The 24,436-nt window shown below is 46.1% G+C and overlaps 1 protein-coding gene and 1 non-coding gene across 2 annotated transcripts in view; one reads left to right on the forward strand and one right to left on the reverse strand.

Moving 5' to 3' along the window:
* Positions 1 to 24,436, forward strand: part of Stk32b (serine/threonine kinase 32B) — a 252,605-nt gene that overhangs the window by 109,912 nt on the left and 118,257 nt on the right. The window lies entirely within an intron of this gene.
* Positions 16,350 to 16,482, reverse strand: LOC127696910 (small nucleolar RNA SNORA17). The gene has a single exon (XR_007980356.1). It is a non-coding gene; the product is annotated as a small nucleolar RNA SNORA17 (small nucleolar RNA).

Here is a 24,436-nt window from a genome sequence, read left to right on the forward strand (position 1 = left end):
CTTCCTCTCTTTGCCTTATACACACTTTTTTTTTTTGCATGTTCAGATTGCTGCAGGCATAGGTGTGACTCTGCATTTCTCCTACACATTTCCGTGCATAGCATCCAATATTTCATATTTGCGTTTTTATTGTGTGAGAGGTATGGGCAGGATATTAAGGCTCAGAGAGAAAGCAGCACAGCAATTTGGAAGAAATTAAAGACTTCATATCTCTCAACTGCTTCGTCATATCAGCTTGCTTCTGATTCTAGTTCAGTTGAACACCACTGGAAAAGGTCGGACATCCACTGGAGGGTCCAACACAAAGACACCCAGGAGCGATGGGTACACTCAGGGCTCACATTGATTTTCAGTGCTTTTCCTTTTACAGGAGCAAGCCACTACTGAACTATTTATTCCAGGAACAAATAATGACACACAAGTCCCGCTAGACCTTTCTGCAATGGGTCGAGAGCTATGAGGACATGGTGTACATGGTTCTTAGTGAAAAGGAGGGACACATCCTGGCACCTGTGGGGACAGCAGTGTGAGCAGACCCTAGTGTGAGCAGTGTTGTCTAACCCAGCTCTTGTCAGAGAGGCATTTGAAAGATCGCAGTCACTTCATTGGCGGCTGCATCTTCCTTGAATTCGACATGGGACTTTGTCCCCCACTTGTCACCATGATTGTCTATCCAGTGGCTCCAATTAAGAGCATGTGGTTAAGCAGCCCACCTTTTGTGGGGCAGCCAGTGCCCTTTGTTCCAGAGCAGGCAGCTTCTCAGCTCGGTGCTCAGTCTCCCAGTGACAGGGACTTCTCTATTCTCTGTCAGCTTCCTGCTTGGAGTCAATTGAGTTCCTTGTGTATAGTCCTTAAAATCTTCTGTACTTGGCTTCTTCCAGGGTAGGGAAGATTTAATGAGTTTGTTTTATTTAATCAGCATTAAATGTTGCCCCACGTGTTATTTCCCTCTGTCTGCGTGCATGTGCTACATGGACGGACAGACACACACACACACACACACACACACACACCATGCATGTAGTACCACTCTTCATATATCTAATTTTTTTGAGTAAGTATCTTTTGTTATTCACTCATTCATTCATTCATTCATTCATCCATCCATCCATTTGTTAAGACAGGATCTCACTGTATAGTCCTGGCTTGCCTGAAGTTTGCTGTTTAGGCCAGGCTGGCCTTGAACTCAGAACTCACAGTGAAGCACTTGCTTGCATCTGCTTCCCAAGTGGTTAGATGACAGGCGTGTACCACCTGACAAGGGTCTTTTGTTTTCTCCACCGTGCACACCAGGTTACCGATCCCACAAGTTACTGGGGATTCTCTTCTCTCCACGCCCATCACTGAGCAGACATGCTAAGATGGCAGATGTGTGTGGCTGGCTTTATATGTTCTGGGGATCTGAACTAGGTGCTCACATCTTCATAGCAACCATAGTTACTCGCTGAGCTGCCTCTCCAGGTCCCTGCCATTCGTCTGTACCTCCCCAGAGCAGGCAGAATTGTAGTGCCTCTGGGAGGCTTAGAGGTGAAGGAAAGCCTGGAAACAGCTTGGTGTCCCTGGCTCAGAAGCCCTTTCTGGGGCTCAGAACAGCATCAAGTGAGAGCTGCCTTCAAGCAGCGTGTGGACCCGCACAGCCAGGGACTGGATTTCCCTTATTTTTGAATCCTTCCTTGATGTAGGAAAACCCTGCCTGTGCCTTATGCAGAGTCTGTCTGTACAGCACATCTACCAGTTGGTTCTAGACTGTGGATCAGAGCTGGCAGCGCAGTCATGATTACTGGGTTGTGAGTGTTACCATGCTGCTAGACACCATGGTTTCCCAAACTTTGGTATGTTGGGGTCACCTGACGACTTCCCTCCACACCCCATTAATTAATTTACTTATTTACTTTACATCCAGATTGCTTTTCTCTTCTAAGTCCCGACCTCACAGCAATCCTCCCCTTCTACTTTGAGAGGGTGGAGTTAGTTCCCCATCTTTATCCTCCAACCCTGATACATCAATTCTTTGCAGGGCTAGGTGAATCCTCTCCCACTGAGGCCAGAAAAGGCAGCCCAGTTAGGGGAAAGGGATCCAAAGGCAGGCAACAGATTTAGGAAGTTACCACTCACATGGCTGTACCCTGCCCTGCCGATCAGGCTGGCCTGAGAGCAGAGGCTCTGTGCTCCTTGCAAATCTGGATCCTGCCGGTCTGAGAATCATGCTTCAAGGATTGTTTTTAAAGACCAAGAGCTTTGTCCTTTTGCCTAGCTGAGGAAGTAGGTGAGGCAGCAGATAACCCTTCCTCTCAACAGTTTATAGTTCAGTGAAGCTTCCTGGCCTAAGAATGACAAGGCAAGGTGGTTCTTCTGACAGGGAGAGGTAATGAAGTGCAAATGGATCCCAAAAGAACGGACACACAGCATGGTCCACATAAGAGCATGCACACAGCCAAAGTAATGGATACACAGAGAGGAGGGGAATGCTAAGAGCATGATGGTCCCTTCTGGACCACCTGAAGGTTAGTAAGTATCTCAAGTTTAACAGGAATATACTAAAACTGTGAAGGTTTAAAGCTGGTGGGCTGAGTGTGCAGATATATAATAAGATAATTTTATTTGGGTGTAAGAGTACAAAGAGAACCCCAGTTTCCCTAAGAATCGTGTGTGTGTGTGTGTGTGTGTGTGTGTGTGTGGTGTGTGTGTGTGTGTGTGTATTAAACACTGCACCTCTATATAGACATCATTGCATATGTGTGTGGCACCTACCTAGTAAAGAAGTAGCTGAACCCCAGCAAAGCCAGCTCTGGTGTCCTGGAGTCGAGCTGCTCAGCTTCCCTGGGCTGATTACGTTGTTGCCTTGTGAGTAACACCCAGCGCTGCCCCTCTTACACAGAGCATCATTTTAAATTGATTGGAAGGCATAATTTTACATTCTTTCACACTGATGAAGCAAGATTATGATTGACTGATACAATTTAAGGTTCATAAAGAGAATGCTGACCTCCAGAACTGAAATATGTCCCGTTCTCCCCTGGCAGAAAGTCATTCTACATTTTATGAGAAAGGAGATCTGGCATGGGTGGGGGGTCGGTGCATATGACAGAGGAAACTGGGAGAGGGCATGAAAGAGACATCAACCAGCTGCTCCTGAAGTGACGCAGGAGTGAGGGTCCTTGATTACTTTGTTTGGCTATTTCAAAGATCAGTGGGCTCTGGAGAGAAAAGAGGTACAAGTGTTAGGGGGCGTACTGAGTAACATATGGCTTTAATCACAGGATTCTGCACTTGAGTTTGTGGAGAGGCTTAGGGCTGACTATGTCACAGCTATACAATGTGGCTTCCAGGGGTCATATGACTGATTGCTTTAATAATTTGGAGAAAATACGTTTGCAGCAATAGCTTGACTTAGCCCTTGTCTCTACTTCATAGACACAGGGAAGGGCGCATGCCATCCCCTGACAGAAATGGGAGAGGAGAGATTTCTCACTCAGCCTAGAGGGAGAGAGAAGGAATGTTGGAAACTGTGAGTTCTAGAATTGAATGCTGGCCCTTGATTTACTGAGTCAATCCTCCAGAGCTCATGTGAAATGGCTAGTTGGTCCAGCATCATGGAATTCTGAAATTGGGAAATTTCTGTATAAAAAGGTCTCAAGTTTTCTAAAACTTCTTCCTAACAGCTGTTGTCACTGCAACCATTATTACTTTGCTTTGCTGTGTGCTATATCAGTGTCTCAAGAGACTCATCACTCAGCATGTTGCTTAAATGTATGTGAATATTGTTGCAGACACTGTGACCATTACACACAGAGTTCACACGCTGTCAGCTAGCAGCAACCATGCCCACAGTGAAAAAGGGAATCTCACCTCCAATTGGAGTAGCGCCCATGAGTCTGGAGTGCATCTTTAATCCACCAAGGTACTTGATTATTGTAAATGTTGGTTCCAACCACTGAGTCAGATAGATTGAGGTGTGGAAGGAAGCCCCAAAGTCATGTGGGTTTCCTGGTGGCTAATTAATTATGCCTGGAAGAAGTGAATAGAAAGTGGATGGATTTAATGGTTTTATGCAAATCAATGAGTACATAGGGTAATAATTACAAAGGCCAGTCTAAAGGGACGGAAGGACCCTCAACATTTGAGAGCTACTAAGATGACAGGAGACCAAGCCAAGTAACTGAGAAGCCATCAGAATATAGACTCTCTATTTTATAGACCCTGAAGTCATCATTCTGCTTCTGTGCATCCATGCATGTATCAATACATCCACACAAGCCCTCTATCTATTCATTTATGTATATGCATCTTTGAATCCATCCATCTATGCAAACATTCATTCATGAACTCATCTTCCTTTGAATTTGTTTTTTACTTTGTTCAAGGAACCGAGAGATAACAATACCAGGAAGACAATGATCAGCAGGTCAAGTGCCAGTTGTCTATGAGCACATAGTTTTCCTGATGATTGGTAAGAAGTCCCACAGCTATGGCCATGGCTGACAATATTGCATAGGCCTGAGGAGGTCAAATAAGGTTATCCGCTGAAGGTGACATTTGATCTGAGTACTGTAACATACTAGCAAGTCAGTAAATATTAGTGGACTTAGGAAAAATTTTATACTTTGTTTTCTAGAAATTATTTTCTTACATGACAAACAAGATGGCAGAGTGTGGCTGCCTTTTGTATGTGAGTGGGTGTAAGGAAAGACTGATTTTCAAATAAGTGGTCTGCTGATAATGATGATCTCACAGACACTAAGCAGAAGATACCAGAAGTCTAACCAAGAACAAGGGAGAAGTGCTGAAAGAAAACTGAGATTATCTTTGAAAATCAATATGTTTACACCCAAACTTACTATCCTAGAAAACCTAGAAAACCCCATAGTACAGAGGCATCACTCCATCTTCTCCTCAACATGTCATGTGTCCTATGTAGCCTTTGGAGAACTGCACTCTACTCTCAAGAAAGGATGTGAGTTTAACAAATGAAACCTAAAAATTGTTACAAAAGAAATCCCAACCTGTGCCAACCAGAAAACAGCGATGAGATCTTCCTAAGGTCCCATATTGAATATTGATATCTCCCAGTATTCACTGTGGGCTGGCAATGTATTCAAGAAGGATCTATGCACACGGACCTGTATGACATTGACAGAGCAGGTGGTATAGGGCAGAAAGGATGCACAGCTGCCGTCATTGCAGAGAGCCAATGAACTTACAAAAAGCTTTCTCTTTTTAAGATGTGGGAGTCTTAGAAACCCTATGGTTCCCAAGGAAAGGACTAGAAAGAAATTCATGTGGTGATAGAGACAGAAGCATAGGAAGGAGCATTTGGTGTCAAGGCCATGGGTGGGGCATACAAGCAGACACAGGGAGAGTGTGGGAATGGAACTTGTGGTGAAAGTTAGGAGATAATGAAACAGGACTTCAGTAAGGCCCTCGTGGTTCCTTGTGCAGCTGTGCAGAGTGGCTGATATCACCTGCCAGAGTGAGGACCTGCCAGATGCCACACTCACAGGACTTTGTGTCCTCATCTAGACACTCACCATGCTCATTGCTAATATCATATTTTGTCTGTCTCTCTGGTGCCCAAGAAGAGAAGTCTATTAATGTCTCTCCATGTTCTCCAACTTCCCTCGCATATAGTCGGCCCTCAGCAAATGTCAGTGGCCAAATGAATGCATGGACTTGGCTTTAGAAGTTCTGCATGGAACAATTATGGTTAGGACAGAGGGAACAGATGACTTAGGGCTTGAGGACTGATGGTTAGGGATGAAGAGGAGCAACCCCTGTGAACGAAGCTCCTCAGACAGATATCTGTGAGACGTAGAAGAGAGAGAAATCAATGTTCACATGAGGGTCAGGGGATTAGGAGCTTGTCTCATGGGGAGAAGGATTAGCAGAGTTATATGCTGAGACAAGAGTGGGGAGAGATAATGAAGACATGGGGGGAAGACCTCCCATGAAGATGAAAAGCAGCCATTCACCCATCTGTTCATTCAACAAATATTGATGGGATGCTTTTCATGTGTGGACTACACTGGTTGCTTTAGATGAACTTGGGAGGAACAGGATCACATCTCTGCCCTTGAAAATTCTAAACAGACGTGACCTGAAGCCTTTCCACAGTTCAGGAAAGACTACAGAGCCTCCCTAGGAGTGATGCTTCTAATTGTATGACATAAAATAAATTCAGAAGAAGCCTGATTATCTAAAACTCTCTTCAGTGAGGTATCTCAGTAATTAACTTATGGTTTAATGACACAGAGGGCTTTTTATTGGTATCCTCAGTTCTAATTGGTACCAGTTAAAAACTTGTTTTCTCTTTTGTAAAATGGACTTACTAATGGCCATGTCTGAAATGAGCTAACGAGGCACGAAGTACACATTGCACCTTGCCTAGGACACAGGCTGAGCTCTATGTAATGGCAGCTATTGTTTCTAATGGCCCCTCCTTTACAGATTGGTCCAGAGAGATATTGGAGAGGCTCCCTGAAAAGGGCAGCTGTCTCTCCTGGTCACCCCTCTGTTCCATAGCACAGCACCTGCTACACAGAAGGGGACCAGTAAGCACAGGTTACCCACTAGTGCTAATCAGAGCATCCCTGCGAACTTGAATCTTTCTCCTTTTGCATCTATCTTGAAGATGAGCTGGTTATTCTGTTCTTACAAGTATCATCTTGTGTTCTCAAATGGTCCTGCTCTTGGAACCTCAGTAATGCAAATGAAATAGATAGCTTGTGTCTGGACATTCTCATCCTTGTATTTTTTCCACCCAAATACACATGAAGTACAGATAGAAGTTAAGTAAGGACTATTTTTGTATGGATACAGTTTCCCAGAATCCTTTAACTCCATGGCCATTGAATAACTTCAGAATACAGCCTCCAGGTTCAACCAAAAGAATGTGTTAGCAATGCATTTTAGAAGAGATAAAGGAATGCTTTTACTGAGAATTTTATGAAACCCCATGCCAGGAAGCTTTGCATTTAACAATTGAGATAGCCATAAAAATTAAATCAATTGGGGTTCTCTGCTTCCAGAGTGCTTGGGAATCCAGAAATCAAATAATATTATCCTCACACCTTAGTTGTGGGTCACTTGGATAAGAAGTTTCTTCTCTGCCAATTTTAGTCTTGTCATGTGTGGAATGGGGAGTGTACTGCCTGTGGGGCATGGCTGTTGCGATGTGCAGAAGCCTCAAATGTAGCACATGTAGACAACAGCTCAGTGATCAAGAGGGCCATCGCTTACAGCCTTGCAGCCTGGGGATTGTGCTCTCACTTGCTGAACAAGAATGACAATGGGATGCCCACCTACTGTTATGGAAAAGTCACAAGAGTCCATTGTAAGTAGCACAAAGGAGAGGGAAAGTCTTTAGATCTTGAGTTTGGAGAGCACACCAGAATCAACCCAGCAATTTGGTCTCTGTCAAGAGAATTTCAGATAAGCAGACTTTCTTTAGCCTACCGTTAAAATCACGACCACCCCTGAAAAGGTGGCATCCTAATTTATAGTCATCTGAGTTGATTACTTCTCTGGGTAGAGAATTTGTCCTTGAGGGAGTTTTCTCAGCACAAGCTACTCCAGTCCTGTCTGCTAAAAATAGCGTTCAGTGTGGACCTTTCGACTTTCGCCCCAGCGGCACTTCAGATACTTAACACAGCCAATACTGTCAGGCATTGTTTGCAATTTCTCCTCAAGGCAAGGCTTCATGCCGGGGGACAGAGAGACAACCAGGCATCTAGAAGGGAAGATGGCCTTTTGGTGGCAATGGGAGCAGAGATCTTGTTCTTGCCACAAACTAGCTCCTCAAAGCACAGAGGACTCATGGTGACTTGGACACCAAGAACACCAGCACCTGGTGTTGAAAGCAGGATTCACTTCCAGGGAAACGAAGTTGAAGATAGCAGAGCAGTGGACTCAGGGTGTGGAGGTAGATCTGTGGCATCTTGTTTATGGACAAAGCAGCCTCTTAGGACAGCTTGAGATAGTCCTTATTCACAGACATTTCATTATTCCTGAACAACAGTGTATCTTCTGGTCCTTGTGCCATTATCTTGCCCTTCCAAGGGACACAGCCTTTTTCTGACACTGTCAGATCTTCAGATACATAGCAGCACCCCCTTCCCTTGGAGGATGACCAGATCTTGTTACTTGGTTATAAAATTACCTTTTCAGAAACTACCCTGTATGCTCCTATGATAAATATCTAGCCAGAAGGTATTTTTACAATACCTAGCACATTCATGCATATGAAGGGAAAATACCAGAGCCCAGGACACCTCCAGAGCATCATTCATACATGTCCCCGAGGTGGCTTCTCCCTTAGCTGTGTACAAGATAGTTTGCTCTGCCTATGTCTGTTTTCTGTGGCATCAGCCACACAGCAGCTGTGAAATATACCCCAAGCATTGTGTTGACAAGGTGAGTTGCTGTGTCTGGTTCATTTTGTTTGGCACTATGTGTGTGAGATTCCTCTAGACTGTTGTAGACACCTGGTGTCTCTCATTGCTACATAGTGTCCTCCAACAATAATATGCCACAACAATTGTGTCAATTATATAAGCTATCTAGTCATCTATAATTTAGGGCTGGTACCATGAGTTCTGCTAGAAGCACTGGGTGCAAGGCTTTGGGTATACATACTCGTACTGTTGATAGTTTAATCCCAGATGTGAAATGTATGAGCCACAGGCATATGTCTATTGAGTCTGAATAGATGTTTTCAGACAGCTTGCCAAAGCAGCTGTTCCAGGCTTGGCCACTCTCTGCACAGTTTCTCACTGGGTGTACAGCACTGGAAACCCTCTGATGAACTTGGAAATGAAATTACCCGGAACCTTCTAGAACCAACCCTTGAGGAAGCTATGATCCTGTGTATCTACAACACTAGAAAACACATTGTCTCTCTAGCCCTGACCATGTGCCCATCCCTGCATCTCCTTGAGATGAGATATGAGGAAGGGTGGTATTATATGATTGACTAGCCTGGTTCAGGCACTTTCCTCCTGCCATGGGAGGGAGGTACTGTGATTGACAGCTGTCTGGGGCACCATCTTGAACCTCCAGTGGGGAACTGCATGTGAAGATGCTTTGTGAGCAAGAACAACACTGCAGGTGTCCATTATTAACAGCCCACTTCCACTCCATCCATCACTATGATGTTTTAACTCAGGAGATTATTAAGAATGAGCTCACTTCTTAAATGAGGTCTCCAAACCCAGCTGGATTTGATTGGTAGGGAAGTGAAGAACAGGCAGATGTTTTCTCAGAGGCCTGATCAGAAATAGGAAGATAACAGATGATGAGGTTGTGAGGTGAGGGAAAGGTTGTGTCAAGATGGAAACAAGACATGTGTGCAGGAGATGGAGCTGAGGCTTACTGAGAATGGATGGCCATTGGGTGCCGTGTGCACATGGGGGCTGGGTAGGTTGACAGTCCCATGTGACTCCATCAGACACTGTCACATTAATAGGTCCCTCTTCGCTTGGTGACTGCTTCTATGGCTGCCAGCATGTACTGCACACCTTCGGGAGTGTGTGGGAGGGAGGGATAGATAAGGTTTTCTGCCAAAGGCCTGAAGGCACTTCCCTGTGTTCACTCTGACTAATCTCTCTACTGTCTCTTTGGATCAATAGGATAGAAGAGGAATGGGAAGAGTCAGATCTGCATCCCAGCCGATCCATGCTTGGCTTCAAGACTTAGGCATTTTAGTTTGTTGGAAATGAGAGTTTAGGTTTGCTGCTACCTTCATAGGCCATGATGATGTGACCTGATGAAAATGTTAGTGATTACCCTGCAGCTGCCACATACTGGATGCCATGAAAATTCAGTTACTTGGCTACTTGGGCTGAGGAGATGGCTCAGTCAGTAAAGTGCTGGCTATGCATGCATGAGGATCGGAGTTCAATCCCCTGAACCATGTAAAAGGCTAGACATCAGTCTGCATGCTTGTAATTCTAGAGCTATACAGGCAAAGGAAGGTGGACCTTGGACCTTGGTGGCCAGTCAGCCTAGCAATCAAGTCTAATCAGAGAAGCCCCAGGTCCCAGTGAGAGTCCCCGTCTCAACAAACAAACAAACAAACAAACAAACAAACATGATACATGGCACCCGAGAATAAAATTCAGTTCAACAAAATTGACCTCTGACCTTAATGTCCCCTGGCACACAGGCACCCCATACACATGCACACCTATACTCTTATAAACACACACACACACACACACACACATACACACACACACACACACACACACACACACAAACACACCTGGACTCCTACATACATGTGCATCCATACATGAATGAGCACATACACTCAGAAGACAGCTATCTGTGCTATCATATTCTGGAAGCCAGATACCTGAAAAAAATCCTGAGCAGAGAGTTCTCCCTCTAACTGAGGGTGGGACCCCTTTGGGGGTCACATGTTAGATATGTGCATTCTGATTCATAGCAAAAGCAAATTACAATTATAGTATATCAACAAAACAATCTTGCTGTTGGGGTTCTCACAATGTGAGGGAGGGTCTCAGCATTAGGAAGGCCGAGAACTGCTGCCTAAAGACTGCAGAGGACATCCCTTGCTTGCCTAAGGACTGCAGAGGACATCCCTTGCTGCCTCTGCAGCTCCCGGAGGTTCTGGAACTTCCTTGGTGTGTCTCTGGATCCCCCAAGCTCTGTCCTCACAGCACCATTCCCTGCCTCTCTCCCTCTCTATTCCTGTTTCTTAGAATGACATTTGGGGCTTAGACTATAGCTCAATGGTAGGATCTTGCCTAGCTTGTTCAAAGCCCTGCATTCAATCTACCAGTATTGCAAAAAAAAATGCATTTAGAGTAATTATACTTTGGGATGAACTCCTCCCAATGTCCTTAGCTGCATCTGCTAATACACCATGTTTCATTAAGTCCATATTCATGATTCCATGTGGACATGTGTTTTAGGGATCAGTATTTAATCACAGCAGAAGACTTAGGTGACATTCTCTTAAAAGAAATGTTTAAATTACAAATTGAAAAAGAATCTAGCTTTACTATGTCTATTCTGCCTTTATAAGTTCAAACCCGGAGATTTGATGTTAAATTTTGAGAGTTTAGCACGTAGAATCAAATAACTAATGCTTCCACTTGGTGGTGAGAAGACTTGGTTTTCCAGTGGCTCAGAAGATACTGCATTTCACAGTGCAGTAAGACATGCCATCATCAGTGGGTGAGCTCTCCCTGCCTCCCTCACTGGGTGTCTTTTGAGGCCAGGTGCTGAGGAAATGTTTAAGAAAATACAAGAAGCACCTGTGATTACTGCCAGCCATACATAGCAGGGTTGGCCCTCTGCAAAGGTGGTTGATTGAATATTGAAAGAGCCAGCTGAGTGGTAAACACAGACATGTATGTGCACACACTAGCAGTTGACATTCTCAGGGAGCCTGTGTGCACAGAGGGCCGGGCCTCTGTCCCCTGGGACAGGTGGGGAGTCGTCAGCAGCTGAACCTAATGACCATGGCTCCGTCTCTCTCTGTAAACTGCTGGCGTGTGACATTAACCTCAGGGTAACGTCATTCCAGCACTTTGTACTGAGTAGCAGATGGGGTCTAGGAGGGTCCTAAGTTATGTCTAAGAAGTGTAAGTCTCTCCTTTAATGAAGACTAAGGTACCTCAGGTTGGCTTTTACGTGGGCTGGGTGTTAGGCTCCGCAGACTCCATGTTTGCTCTGATTTCAGCTCTAGCTTAACAGTCATGACAGGGAGAGGTGAATCAGCAGAGAGGCAGGAAAGCAGGACAGGTGTCTGCCTGGGGAGGCTCAGAGGTTCTATTTAGGAGAGAAGGCCTCAGCTCTTCCTTGCAAAGATTTCTCTAGGTACTGAGCAAGCTGTGGATGGAGTTAGGGCTGAGGAAAGTTGATGCAGAGGGTAAGTAGCAGAATCCAAGCTGCCAAGAGAAAGGGAGGAAGGCACCCACGCCCTGCTTTCAGAACTGGCTTGTGTTCTGAGGATGAGGATGGCTACAGAGAGGGACCCAGACCTCTGAGTATGGTTGGCCAGTGGTGCTCCACTCTTACGCCCCCTAAGCCAAGGTTACTGGAGTCTCCAGGTCTGCAAAGTGATGCTGCCTCCCTGGGATTCTCCAGATGGTAGGCCTGAATGCGCATCTGGGCTGGGGGTGGGGAAGTGTAGTGGGAACAGCTTTAGGTGCCAGGTTAGGAGGAGCTGCAGGTAGCTCAATGTCAAGAAATACAGATGCGAAGGCAAATGGCACATTCTAACATTCAGTGCACCGAGGGTTCCCAGTGCTTCACAGTGACCTTCTATGTATCGTGTTTAACTAGAAAAGAGGAGCTCAGAACACCATGCATAATAATCAAAATGGGAGCTCTGCATCGCACTGCTCCTACAAGTACATAGTGTCTATGTGTGTAAAGTCCCAACTCTACACATTACCCACAACTTCAAATAGAAATGTCTGAAGTGATGAAACTCTTAGCCACCTGGATCTCATCCTTACACGTTGTATGGAGCTACAAATTTGCACGATTAATATATTGAATAGACAATCAAAATGATTGACTTTTGCCCTGGACCTTTCTTTGTGTAGCTGTAATGAATGACAGAAATTTTCTTCTGGAATGGCAGAAGGTCTCCCCCTGCTCCCCAGGCTCTGGCTTTCCTCTCAAACCATGTATAGAATATGGGCTGTGTGCCCTATTCTGAGGGCACTGTGACTGCACATCACGCTTACATGCTTCTTCTGGGAGCCCCCAACATCCATGTCCCCTGCAACCCATCCTCCATGTCCCCTGCAACGCCTTCTCCTGCATTACTACTTCCTGGAAGCCCCCTTTTCAAGAACCCCAGCCTCCCTATGAGATCCTTGTACATCCATCCTGCACTGGGTTTCCTCCATCCCAGCACAGAGTAATATCCACTGTTCTTCATTACCCACTAAAGAAGCACATCGTTGGAGACAGGAACCACGGTTGACTGGTGCATGGCTGACACCATGAAATGAAATGGGAAGTGGCAGAATCCAAGCAGCCCAGAGAAAGGGAGGAAGGCACCACACCCTGCCTGTGATATGAAATGAGGCAAACAGTTTGAGCAAGTGGGGGAGGAGCGGAGGGAGGGATGGAGGGAGGAAGTGGGGAGGGTCATGATGGGGTAAATGCAACTAGAAGAAAGGGTGGCAGTCATTCTAGGGAGATTCCCTTCTCTTTTACAAGTGCCCCTCACCAGAAGACGGACGCTCTGGGGACTCACAGTGTCTGAGGTCATGGCTGTGGGATGTAAGGCCACTCAGACAGAAGCTTTCTGTCTTCAGTGGGAGGAGGACTGTTGGCAAGAGTTCTTGCTCCTTTTTAACTGTACATTATTGTAGGCTATTTATTTGTGGAATGAGCTAAGTCTGAGGTGAGTGATGTCTGTGGCGGTGTCGCTTTATTGACACAGTGAGATCAAGAAAAGTCTGTTTGTCAGCATGCTCAAGAGGAAGCACGGAGGGAAACTTTGGCTTCACTCTAAAATGCCTCCCACTCATGTCAACCCTGTCCTTAATAAGCAATCAGTAGTCCCATTCATACTTACCACGGACTTCAATGCATTTTCCTTCTACAAATGCAAACTGCTACTTTTTTTTTTTTGGTCTGGAAACTCTTGAGTTTGTTCTTTTAATTGCCAAAACAACTCACATTTATCAAGTTGTGCTCTGTGCTTTTTGCTTTTATTTTCTGGATTAAATTTAAAGTAAACTCTACAAGGAATGTGTAATTATTCTAAGTAAGAATTACAAAGGACACTCACATGTCCTTATTCCTTCTTACTGAATAATGGAGCACAGGCGGACATTTCACCAAGCATAAAGCATGCTGGGTCACGTGTGTGTATGTATATGACACATGTGTGACACCACAGACAGGAATCCACAACTACTCGCTTTGCTGTTAGCTTTCACTTTAAGGTATGTCCACACCACAGTTCTCTCCCTCTCTCTCTCTCTCTCTCTCTCTCTCTCTCTCTCTCTCTCTCTCTCTCATTATCACTATGAGAAGATTATGAATTTGTTGTGTGATTTATCTGGACATGATTTCCCATGCTTTTGCTTGGCATGCTTTCATGTTTCTGCACTGGCACTATTTCGTATAGCGCTGATCCTGCCATTCTGTGTGTGTTTCATGGCGGCATTTCTCCACGTTTATGCCGTGTTAGTTTAAGTGTTATTGATACAGTGTAACAGCCTTCATGCCTATGGCTGTTTTAGCCCCAGTGGTGAACCTTAAAGATACATCCCTTCAATTTGCTCCTGTATACGCATGTAAGCTTTCGCTTTTGCTGAAGGTCTGGAATTTCATATCGTTTCCCTAGGCTCCTGTTCTTCTTCCTCTTCCTCTTCTTTCTTTCTCCTCTTCTTTTTAAACGTTTTTGTTCATTCTTCATGAATTTCACACTGTGCACCCCAATCCCACTCATCTCCCCTTCCCTCGTACCTACCCTCCACCCTTGCAACCTTCCCACACCAACAGAGAAAAAATATTCTCATTATGGAAGCAGTAGTGTGTCCCAGTGTGTCCCACAGCACACCTTTTCCACACTTCTGGCAAGTGTTCGTTGCTATGACTCCTTGGTCTGGTACAGGCCTCTGGCTTCTGCTGCCCTGTCCATGCTGGATCCCCACTCTTCTCAGATATGCTGCTGCTGCCCTGTGTCGTGGGGATCCTGTAGTTTCGGATCTGTAGGACCGGCTCCTTCTGGTACTCCAGCAGTGCTTCAAAGGGGCGGATGTTGAGGTGAGCCAATTCAAAGCCCTGACCCAAGCCTGTGAGGTATCTGAGCTGTCAGCCTGCCAGCTCTCCCACTGCCTCAGGGCCCTCTTCCCAGCAGTTCCCACAGTCAGGGTCAGCTCTCTTGTGCTGTCCAGGTGAGGTGCAGGGTCTGCTCTCCCAAATGCTGCAGCTGGTGAGGGGCGGGGAGAATTCTTCCTCTCTGATGACTTTGGGGCCAGCTCTCCTGCCTGCTGTAGGTGTCAAGGGGTGAGGGGACGGAGACAAATGGCAGGGACAACTCTCCCATCTTCATGCGCCTCGGATACAGTTCGCCCAAGTCCCCTCCACTGGAATCAGCTCTACTGTGCTGCCCAGGTGAGATTCAGAGCCCACTCTCCTGAGTGTTGCACCTGGTGACAGGAGGGACAGCTCTTCTGCTCTCTGTCCCCTGGGCCAGGTCTCCTGCCTGCTGTAGGTGGTGAGGGGTGATGGGAAAGGAAGGTACCTCTCCCTCACACACACCACTGCAGGGAAATGGTGGTAGAGCGGGCTCTCCCAGGCTCATATCCTGGTCTAGCTCATCCGCAACTCCTGCAATGTGCAGGCAGGACTCCTCTCCTGAGTACTGCAGCTGGCTAGGAGTGGGGTCAGCTCTCCTGCTTCCCTGCTCCCAGGTCCCGCTCCCCCACACTGCTTAAGTGGTGCAGGGGTTGGGGGAGGGGACCAGTTTGGCACAGCCCTCAGACATCAACATGCCCTTGGGTGGCAGTTCAGACCAGGGACATTTGCCTAGCCTTTGGTGGTGACAGACCACTGTGGCTACAGGGCCATGGTCCCAGACATGGTCTCATGTGCTAGTACTGGCCAGGATCCCACCACGGTGCCAGGTGGTACCCTAAGCTACTCATATCAAGCTGTTCCTCACTACCCTTGAGTCTCCAGTTCTGCCTCTTTTCATTGTGCCCACATCCTCCTGTTTCTCTTTCTCTCCCATTTTTTTTCAACCACTCACCACTTGTTCCTCTTAGTGGTGCCTGGGGTCTCTGAGAGTCTGAGGTCATCTCAGGGGTGGTCTCAGGAGTGCTGTGCCCTGATTGCACATTATAGTACCAGGCAAGGGTCATCTCGGGCATGGTCTGCACCGCCCCCTCCCCCTACCCCTGACTGTGAGGCATCGGATTAGTGGCCATCTCAGGCTAGCTCCCTGTCTGGGCCTCAGGGCGTGGGTCTGTTGGTCATCTAGGGGCTTTCTCTCAATCTGGCCCACCAGAGTGGCTCCTTTTGAGGGTTTTCTGTCTCAGGCTCACTCCTGCTGAGGACCTGCAATCCCAGGCCAGGTTCTTCTAGTCTCTGGCTTCTTCCCTATCCTGAGAGCCTATCTATGCCTGCCCAGTGCAGGACTGGTGATGATTTCAGGCTAGCTCCCTGCCCAGGCCCCCTGGTGCCGGACTGGTGATGATTTCAGGCTAGCTCCCTGCCCAGGTCCCCTGGTGCCGGACTGGTGATGATTTCAGGCTAGCTCCCTGCCCAGGCCCCCTGGTGCTGGACTGGTGGTTGTCTCAGGCTTGCTTTTTTTTTTGTTTTTTGGGTTTTTTTTTTTTTTTTCAGGAAATTTTAGGCTAGTAATCATTCAGATGTTCATAGGTCAGAATACTGAGTACAGACATGACCTCCCTCCTTTCTGCCACCTACTGACCTACATGTGATACAGCAGCCACACCTGCAATGCCTCAGCTGAGCATTTTAGTTATCTCTTTTTCAGAAGGGAGAATTCTCTGTCTTTTGTTTTGGACTGCTTTAATTTTCCCTTTCTTGTGATGTTTTACTGAGGACGGTGTTAATTGATTTGTTTTTCTTTCAGTATTTTAACACTTAGCTCTACTGTCCTAATGGTAAGAAGTCAGGAAGTAAGAAGCCAACTGTCACTCACCCCAGAGCTAAATCTCTCCTTCCTCTCGCTGTGTCTGTGTGTGGACATGTGTGTGAGTACACACATGTGTGCCACACACGTAGATAAACACATACACAAACACATTATTTCGTCTTTGAAATCCCATTTGTTTTCATCTTTGCACAGAAGAATATTTCAGTAATATGCTTGAGTAGTTTTTACTTGTGTCTAAATAAACTCTTCTCAGACATGGGCAAGTCTACTCTTAAATCTGCCTAATGAATACTCACCTCCGCCATTGGAGCGCGCAGCCTTCCTTACACCCTGGCCATATTTCAAATGCATGTTACAGTTCTCCATCCCCACACACTCTAACTCTTTCATAGAAGAGCACAGTTCTCACAATCACGCTGAAGTGTCTCTCTGAAACTCTGACTTCTAGTAGTGTGCACTGACATCTCCTCAGTAATGGATATTTTCATTTTCTGCATGCTCTAATCCTGTTGTCTGGAGAATTTGTATTGATGGATAGTAGATACAAAGTACTGTTTATGTTCCTGTGCCAGGCCTCCAGAGTCAGTGCAGTGAATTAAGCTGGCTTCTTCCTGGCTCGGATCTTAGCCTTGCTGCAAGCTTATTAATTTTTATTTAAAAATTATAGTTTGGTGAAAATGTCAATGCTGTTATCTCCAGAAGAAAATCAGTAGATACGCAGTATTTAGCAATGTCCAGTAAAAGGATCAAGGACGGCTGAAGGATCTCTTTCTCCAGCCAGAGATTCCAGCATTACTCATTTTGGAAGAGGAACCCCTGAGTTTCAACTACAGGCTAAAACACTGAAGGAAATTCTATAAAACAAAAACAAAAACAAAACCCTTTTTAATTGCACATGTTAAAGGGATTGTGAGGGTTGCAATCCCTTTAACTTGACAGACTGGGTGGGCCTCTGGACATTCCCGTGGGGATCTCAATTACATCAACTGAGGTGAGAATCCTGCTCTCCTTTTGTGGTGCCACTCTCTGGTTGGGACCTCCATGGGACAGATAGAGATAGTAAGCAGAGTGTTTGTGGCTCTCTGTTTCCTAGTTGTGGATGTCATGGGAGCAAATGTTTCAAGCGCTTTCTGCCTTGACTTCTTCACCATGATGGTCCAGAGCCTTGACTGGTGAAGGAATAAACCCTTTCTCCCTTAGGGTGTTTGTGTCCGGCCTCTCAGAAGCTGAGATGGGGTACGTGGCAGCCACCGTGCGTGCCTGCTCAGTACATTAACAGTTCTTTCTCTTTGTAATTTGCCTTGATTGGCACCCTGGAGCTTCTCCCTCTGGAGTCTCATGAAGAACTTGACAGTCATCGAGAATTTCAGTAGCCCCACTCTTGACAGCTCTAACCTGACTGAGCCAGTTCTGATTTTTGAGTCTGAGTGTGGATATGGTGTGCTATTAGTTCTTGAAGCTCTTTTTGCTGGGTCTCTGAGTCGTGAAATACCAGGGATGGGAGACCTTTCTCTTTGCTTTACAGCCTGTCTAATTGCTGTCTGGGTCACTGGAGAGAGGGTTGTCCTGGGTCTTTTACTCTGGGGACATCTCTTTCCCCAAATTTCACAGGATTTTGTCTAGTTCTTGTGCCTTGGCCCTAGTTCACAGCAAGTGAACTCCAAGAAGCTTGGGCTCTCTCTCAGTTCCCCTGAGCAGCCACTTGCTCTCTGCTTGTGAGTGTGGTGATGTTGGAAAGGTCCTGTGCCTCCTGCAGGATACCTCACACCCAATCTCTGAGCATTTGACATACCCTAACCCCCTGGGAAGGGATAGGAAGTGTCCTCTGGCGGTCAGGCTGATGGTTGCCTTAGAGTTCTCCTTCATTTTCACCAACTCACAAACTACTGCTGTAAGTTCATCTGTCTGTGCTAGCTTCCCTCTGGGGTCCTGACAAGGCTTTGCTCCTTGTCTTTCATAGGGACAGCTATCACTTCTGGAATTTACCTCACATATCTTTGAACATTGGCTCTTCCCTGATGGGTTTAGAAACACTAGGATGTCAAGGCGTTTCTGGATTGATTGGATTTTCCTATGACTGCTTATCTCTTACTCGTATGAGGAACAGATGGTATTTTGGGTGTGTTTGTGCCAATAAATTTCTCTTTTCCTTCCTTCCTTCCTTCCTTCCTTCCTTCCTTCCTTCCTTCCTCCTTCCTTCCTTCCTTCCTTCCTTCCTTTCTTTCTTTCTTTCTTTCTTTCTTTCTTTCTTTCTTTCTTTCTTTCTTTCTTTCTTTCTTTCTTTCTTTCTTTCTTTCTTTCTTTCTTTCCATTGCCCATTTTATACTTTTATACTCTAGATTTACTATTAATCTCTGCTTTAAAAAATTAACACATGGAGTTTTAAAAAAGATTTATTTTTATTTCCTTCTTTCCCTGTGTGTGAGTGGTGTGTGTGTGTGTGTGTGTGTGTGTGTGTGTGTGTGTGCTTACATATGGATATATGCATAGAGACCAGAAGAGAATGTCAACTCCCCTTGGACCTAGAGTTACAGTTAGTTGTGAGCCACTCGACACGGGGACTGGGATCTGAAATATGGCCTTTGTAAGAGCATTGCACCTTCTTACCCCCGAGATTTCCCTCCAGCCCCAGAGTTCTTTATGCAGCATGGAAATCAAACTCTTGCTAATCACACATGCTGCAAATATCCTCCTCAAATCTGCAGCTTATGTTTTTATTTTCTCTTTTGCCCTTTGACACAGATGTTTTGTTTTGACAGAGCCTTATTCATGTGTCTTCCTTTTGAGGATTATCCTTTTTTTCGTTCCTTTCTTCCGTGATCTACAGACAACACTTCTGCCGCCGGCCTTACTTCACATTTCCCTGGGTCTGTATGAACTCTCAGCCACACGCCCAGTCTATTCCCCTCCCCCAGTGTCCCATCTTGCTGATTTCAGTCTTCTAACAAGTTTTGGGCCCTGGTGAGTCAGTCTTTCATTTAGTTTTTCAAAAGTTCTCCTGGGTGTCTTTACTCCTTGTTCTTCCAGACAGACTTTTGAATCCATTTGTCGAGTTCTATTAAAGCTATCAGCCTTTGACAGGAAAACCATTGGATTTATAGATTAATTTTGGGGAAGCTGACATTTTTATTATTGGATCTATGACATGGCATTTCTCTCCATGTATTTAGGGTTTTTATAGAATGCTCTATATTGCAGTATTATAATACTATCCATACACAGCTGCACAACAATTGAGGGATTTAATCTTAAGTGCCCTGTATTACTTACAGTTTGAGCCCTAAGTGTTTCCTAAAGGCTTAGGAGTTAAAGTCTTGGTTACTGTTGAGATCTGATGAAAGCTGAGGGTTGGCTGAGGCCCAGAGGGAGAAACTTAGGTTTTGATGGCTTGCCAGCAAAAAAAGGATTTTTAAAAAGATCTCCCCCTCTCTGTCTGTCTCTCTCTCACACCATCTTTCCCTTTCTTTCCTTCCCTTCCTATCCCCCAGCCCCATTTGTACACTAGAGTATGGTCATGTGTGTGTGTGTGTGTGTGTGTGTGTGTGTGTGTGTGTGAGAGAGAGAGAGAGAGAGAGAGAGAGAGAGAGAGAGAGAGAGAGAGATCACACCCATGCATTGTGGCTTGGATGTGTAAGTATTGGCCCTCACCTTTCCACCTTGAGATAGGGTCCCTTGTTGGTTTCTTTGTTCTCCATTATTAGTCTTTTATGATAGGTTTGCTTCACTGAGTGTCTTAGTTAGGGTTTTACTGCTATAAACAGACATCACGACCAAGCAACTCTTAGACAACATTTAATTGTGGACGGATTACAGGTTCAGAGGTTCAGTCCATTGTCATCAAAGTGGGAAGCAAGATGGCATCCAGGCAGACAAGGGGCTGGAGGAGCTGAGAGTGTCCCACCTCCTGTTCCAAAGGCAGCGAAGAGACTGGCTTTCAGGCAGCTAGGATATGGGTTTTAAAGCCCACACTCAAAGTGACACACTTCGTCCAACAAGGCCACACCCTCTAATAGCTCCACTCCCTGGGCCAAGCATGTACAAACTATTACTTGTGGCTGGGTTTATGTCTCAAACCTTAGACATACAATTTGCCCTGTCTGCAAGATGTACTGGGGTATAAAGTACATTATAAGGATGTCATCATCCTTGGGGGGGGGGGTGTCATCCACGTTACAGCATGTGACAGGGTTTGTTGTCTTTTGAAAAGTGAGTAGTGTTCCATTGTAAGGACATCCAGCCTGTCTGGCTTCCCACCCTTGACTATAATTACTGTTGTGACGCTCACATCCCTCTCCTCTTCCTCCTCCTCATCCTCCTCCTCCTTATTTTTTCTTTCTTTTTATCCTTTTTTTCTTTTTTCTTTCTTTCTTTCTTTTTTTAGACAAGATTTCTCTGTGTAGCCCTGGCTGTCTTGGAACTCACTATGTAGACCAGGCTGGCCTCGAACTCAGAAATCCGCCTGCCTCTGCCTCCCAAGTGCTGGGATTAAAGGCGTGCGCCACCATTGCCCAGCTCACATCCCTCTTCTCAACCCTGACTCAGTTCCATTCGTCACTCAGAGGTGGTGGGCCTGCTGGGTGGTATGGAAATTCTCCTGTTCCTTTGCAAGGAGCCTCCATGCTATTACCCATGGTAGCAGCATCATTTCACATCTGACCAGGAGGTCCCAAAGCTCCTTCATGACCTTGGCAACATATGTGTGTGTGTGTGTGTGTGTGCTCACCCACATGCACACACTATGTTAGCCACCTTAAGAGATACAAGGCAATGGCCACTGTGATTTTTATTTTACTTTTTACCCAGCTATTAAACATACCTTAGGTGTCATACCTATTACATTTGAGAGACTAGGAAAGAGAAAAAAATTAAGGGAAACAAATTTTACGTGTGAAGACCCACCTTGAGATTGGGCACACTGGAAATTGGACTCTGAATCATTACTTATTAAACTGTTTTGGTGTGTAGTGCACTGGGGTGTTCTCTCTCATTAAAGGCCTCTCAGAGTGGATGTGCTGTTGCTCTTAGTGCCAGCCTATGTCCTTGCAAGGAGTGTGGGCTCAGACAGCAGGTGCAGTTTCTATGGTTCCATATATGGAGCCCTTGCTGTGTCCCTTGCTTTGTAGATACAGATGGAGAAAGGCACACAATTTTCTGCGGAACACAAGGTGAGGGGCCTTGGGGAGGGTGGTTATTTGATTCTTAGGAAAACAGAGTCTTGTCAAATGAGCCCTGGGCAGGGGAACTGCAGCACTCACTTGGACCCTTGGACAAAAGCCTGCAGATGGGGACACTGCCAGAGGCAGAGGCCAGTGAGATTCTTTGTGTTGTCACCGGAGGGGAGCAAGCATGCTGCAGGGAGCTGGGAGTCTCCCTAATCAGTGAGGTTGCTTCCCCCTCTCTCCAGACAACTGACTTGTCTCTCAAAGCACTGTGGGCAATCCCTTCATTTTAAAATTTATCCTTCTTTCATATTTTGCATCCTGACTGCAGCAAACTTTCCCTCCTCTCTACTCAGTCCTCACTTCTATCCTCCCTACTCTTCCTCTTTTCTCTTCAGAAAAGTGTAGTCCTTCCATGGATATCAACAAAACATGTCATATCAAGTTTCAGTAAGACTAGCCCCCCTATATTAAGGCTAGAGGAGGCAACCCAGTATGAGAAAATGGGTCCCAAAAGCAGGCAAACAAAGTCAGAGACAGCTCCTGCTCCCACTGCTAGGGGCCTCACACGAAGACCAAGCTACACAGCTGTTGTGTATATGCACGCCCCTGGGTTAGTTACCAGTTTCTGTGAGACCGAATAAGCCCGGGTAAGTTGATTCTGTGGGGTTTCTTGTAGTGTTCTTGAGCCCTCTGGCTCCTATAATCTCCTCTCCCTCTTTCCCAGGATTCCCTGAGCTCTGCCTGATGTTTGGGTGTGAATCTGCCCATCTGTTTCCATCCATTGCTGGATGGAGCCTCTCTAGTGACAGGGTCTCTGGGCTGTTCAGCCTCTGGGTCCTAACCTTCCTGGCAGTGTCGGGGTGCCGACACAGCAGGAGTCTCACCCTATGCCAGCCATTGGTTGTCCACTCCCACAGTTTCTGAGCCATCCTTACTACAGTACAGCTTGTCGTCAGGGCAGACTGTAGGTCTAAGGTTTGAGACACAAAACCAGCCACAAAGCCTCCAAGAAATCCCTTCTTAAAGTAAGACTAAACCCAGAAACAGAGGGCAGGGGGGAACTGCTCCAACAGCACAGCACTGAGCCGGCAGAGAGGCACATAGCTGACTGAATGGCCGCCGGGAAATCTTGGCTGCCAAGAAAACTCCTCCAAAATGGAAGGCATAAAGCAGTTGTGTTTGGCTCATGCATGAGCCATCAGAATATAGGTCTGGATGGGCTGTTTCATCTTGCTCCTGATGAGAACCATGTGTAGTCAGCTACTGGCCCTCTCTCAGGCCCATGCTAAAGTCACTGCAGGGGGGTTTCTCACACGGTACAGAAGAACAAACTGGGGACCTCTGCCCCAGTCAGACCACCACAAAATTTCTTGAGCACAACATTCAGAGTCACGCTGACCTTGGATTGGACCTGATTCAGTTACTGATTCCATGGATCGTCTTGGTCCCCACTCTTCGAAGCATCCCTCTAAACATCCCTCTTCTCTGAATGCACGATTGGCACAGGCATGAGTGATGGTAACAGTGCTTTGGCCACACCCACTTTCTACATCCTCCTTCCCTCTTTTCGGTGCAGCCGCCCCTCCTGTGGATCTCAGCCCTATCCTAGTCTCTGTGGCTCATGTGTTCCTGCCAGCTGCTTTCCTGATTTTGCCCTAAACACATCAATCCTTTAAGAACTGAAGACCTCAGGGTGTCACCCTCCTTTCCTCTCAGTTTACAGTCACATCTGCCCAAGCCCCAGAAGAGTAGCACAATGTCTTGAGTTTAATGTTCCCAAATCTCCAGAGTGGCCACCTTCACCACAACCTTGCCCTTATTCTTTATCTTTTGTAGCTAGACAGCTCTCTGTGTGAGGCACACAACTAGTTTTGAGCCTGGCAGCCAGGGTCCCCTGGATCAATCACTGCCTGTCTCCATTGCAGGATTTTCCAGTGGCTCCTACAGCACAGAGATGCAGACACCCTGCTTTATCCACTCATCCTGACTCCCCCTCCTCTATGCCCTCATCTTTAGGGACTCTCTTACACATACCCTCACCTCTGAGACCAGCTCTTGCTTCAATCCACAGTGTCTCCTAAACTCTTAATCTTACAGGATGTCATGTCACTCATTGCTCGGCTTAAAATGATTAGGTCTCTTCCCTGATATTTGTGCCAGCTTCTGAGCTCCTGGGGGACAGAGGCCAATGATATCATGACAAAATAAACTTTACAAACCAGAATTCAGCCCCCAAATTCCCAGCCTATAGTCTCTGGTGGGTGACAGTTTAGATGATGTGGGCAGCAAAGGGTGTGATGTATTCCATAAACAGACAGAAGAAAGCACTGGTTTTCATTTATATAAAGTGTCTGCATATTAGAGCTAATTGAGAGATTTATTATCATAATTGTTACTGTCACAGAAGGTTTTCCAGCCTCATCGGCAGTTTTCAAGGGACACAGCTTGAACTAATACTCTATTTCTCTGCATGGCTCAAAATAATGTTCCAGTCTTCCATGCAACAGTCTTTTGCCTGCTGATCTGGCCTGCATGGAGTCCCTCTAACCTTGGCTGATGGAAGCTAACTCTTTGCCTTCTTAGCTCAGGTGAGTCACTGAAGCTGTTCATGTTTATATGTAGGATACTTCCTCGGCACACTGAAGATGCT

Source organism: Apodemus sylvaticus, chromosome 11, assembly GCF_947179515.1.
Source record: "Apodemus sylvaticus chromosome 11, mApoSyl1.1, whole genome shotgun sequence".
NCBI lineage: Eukaryota > Metazoa > Chordata > Mammalia > Rodentia > Muridae > Apodemus > Apodemus sylvaticus.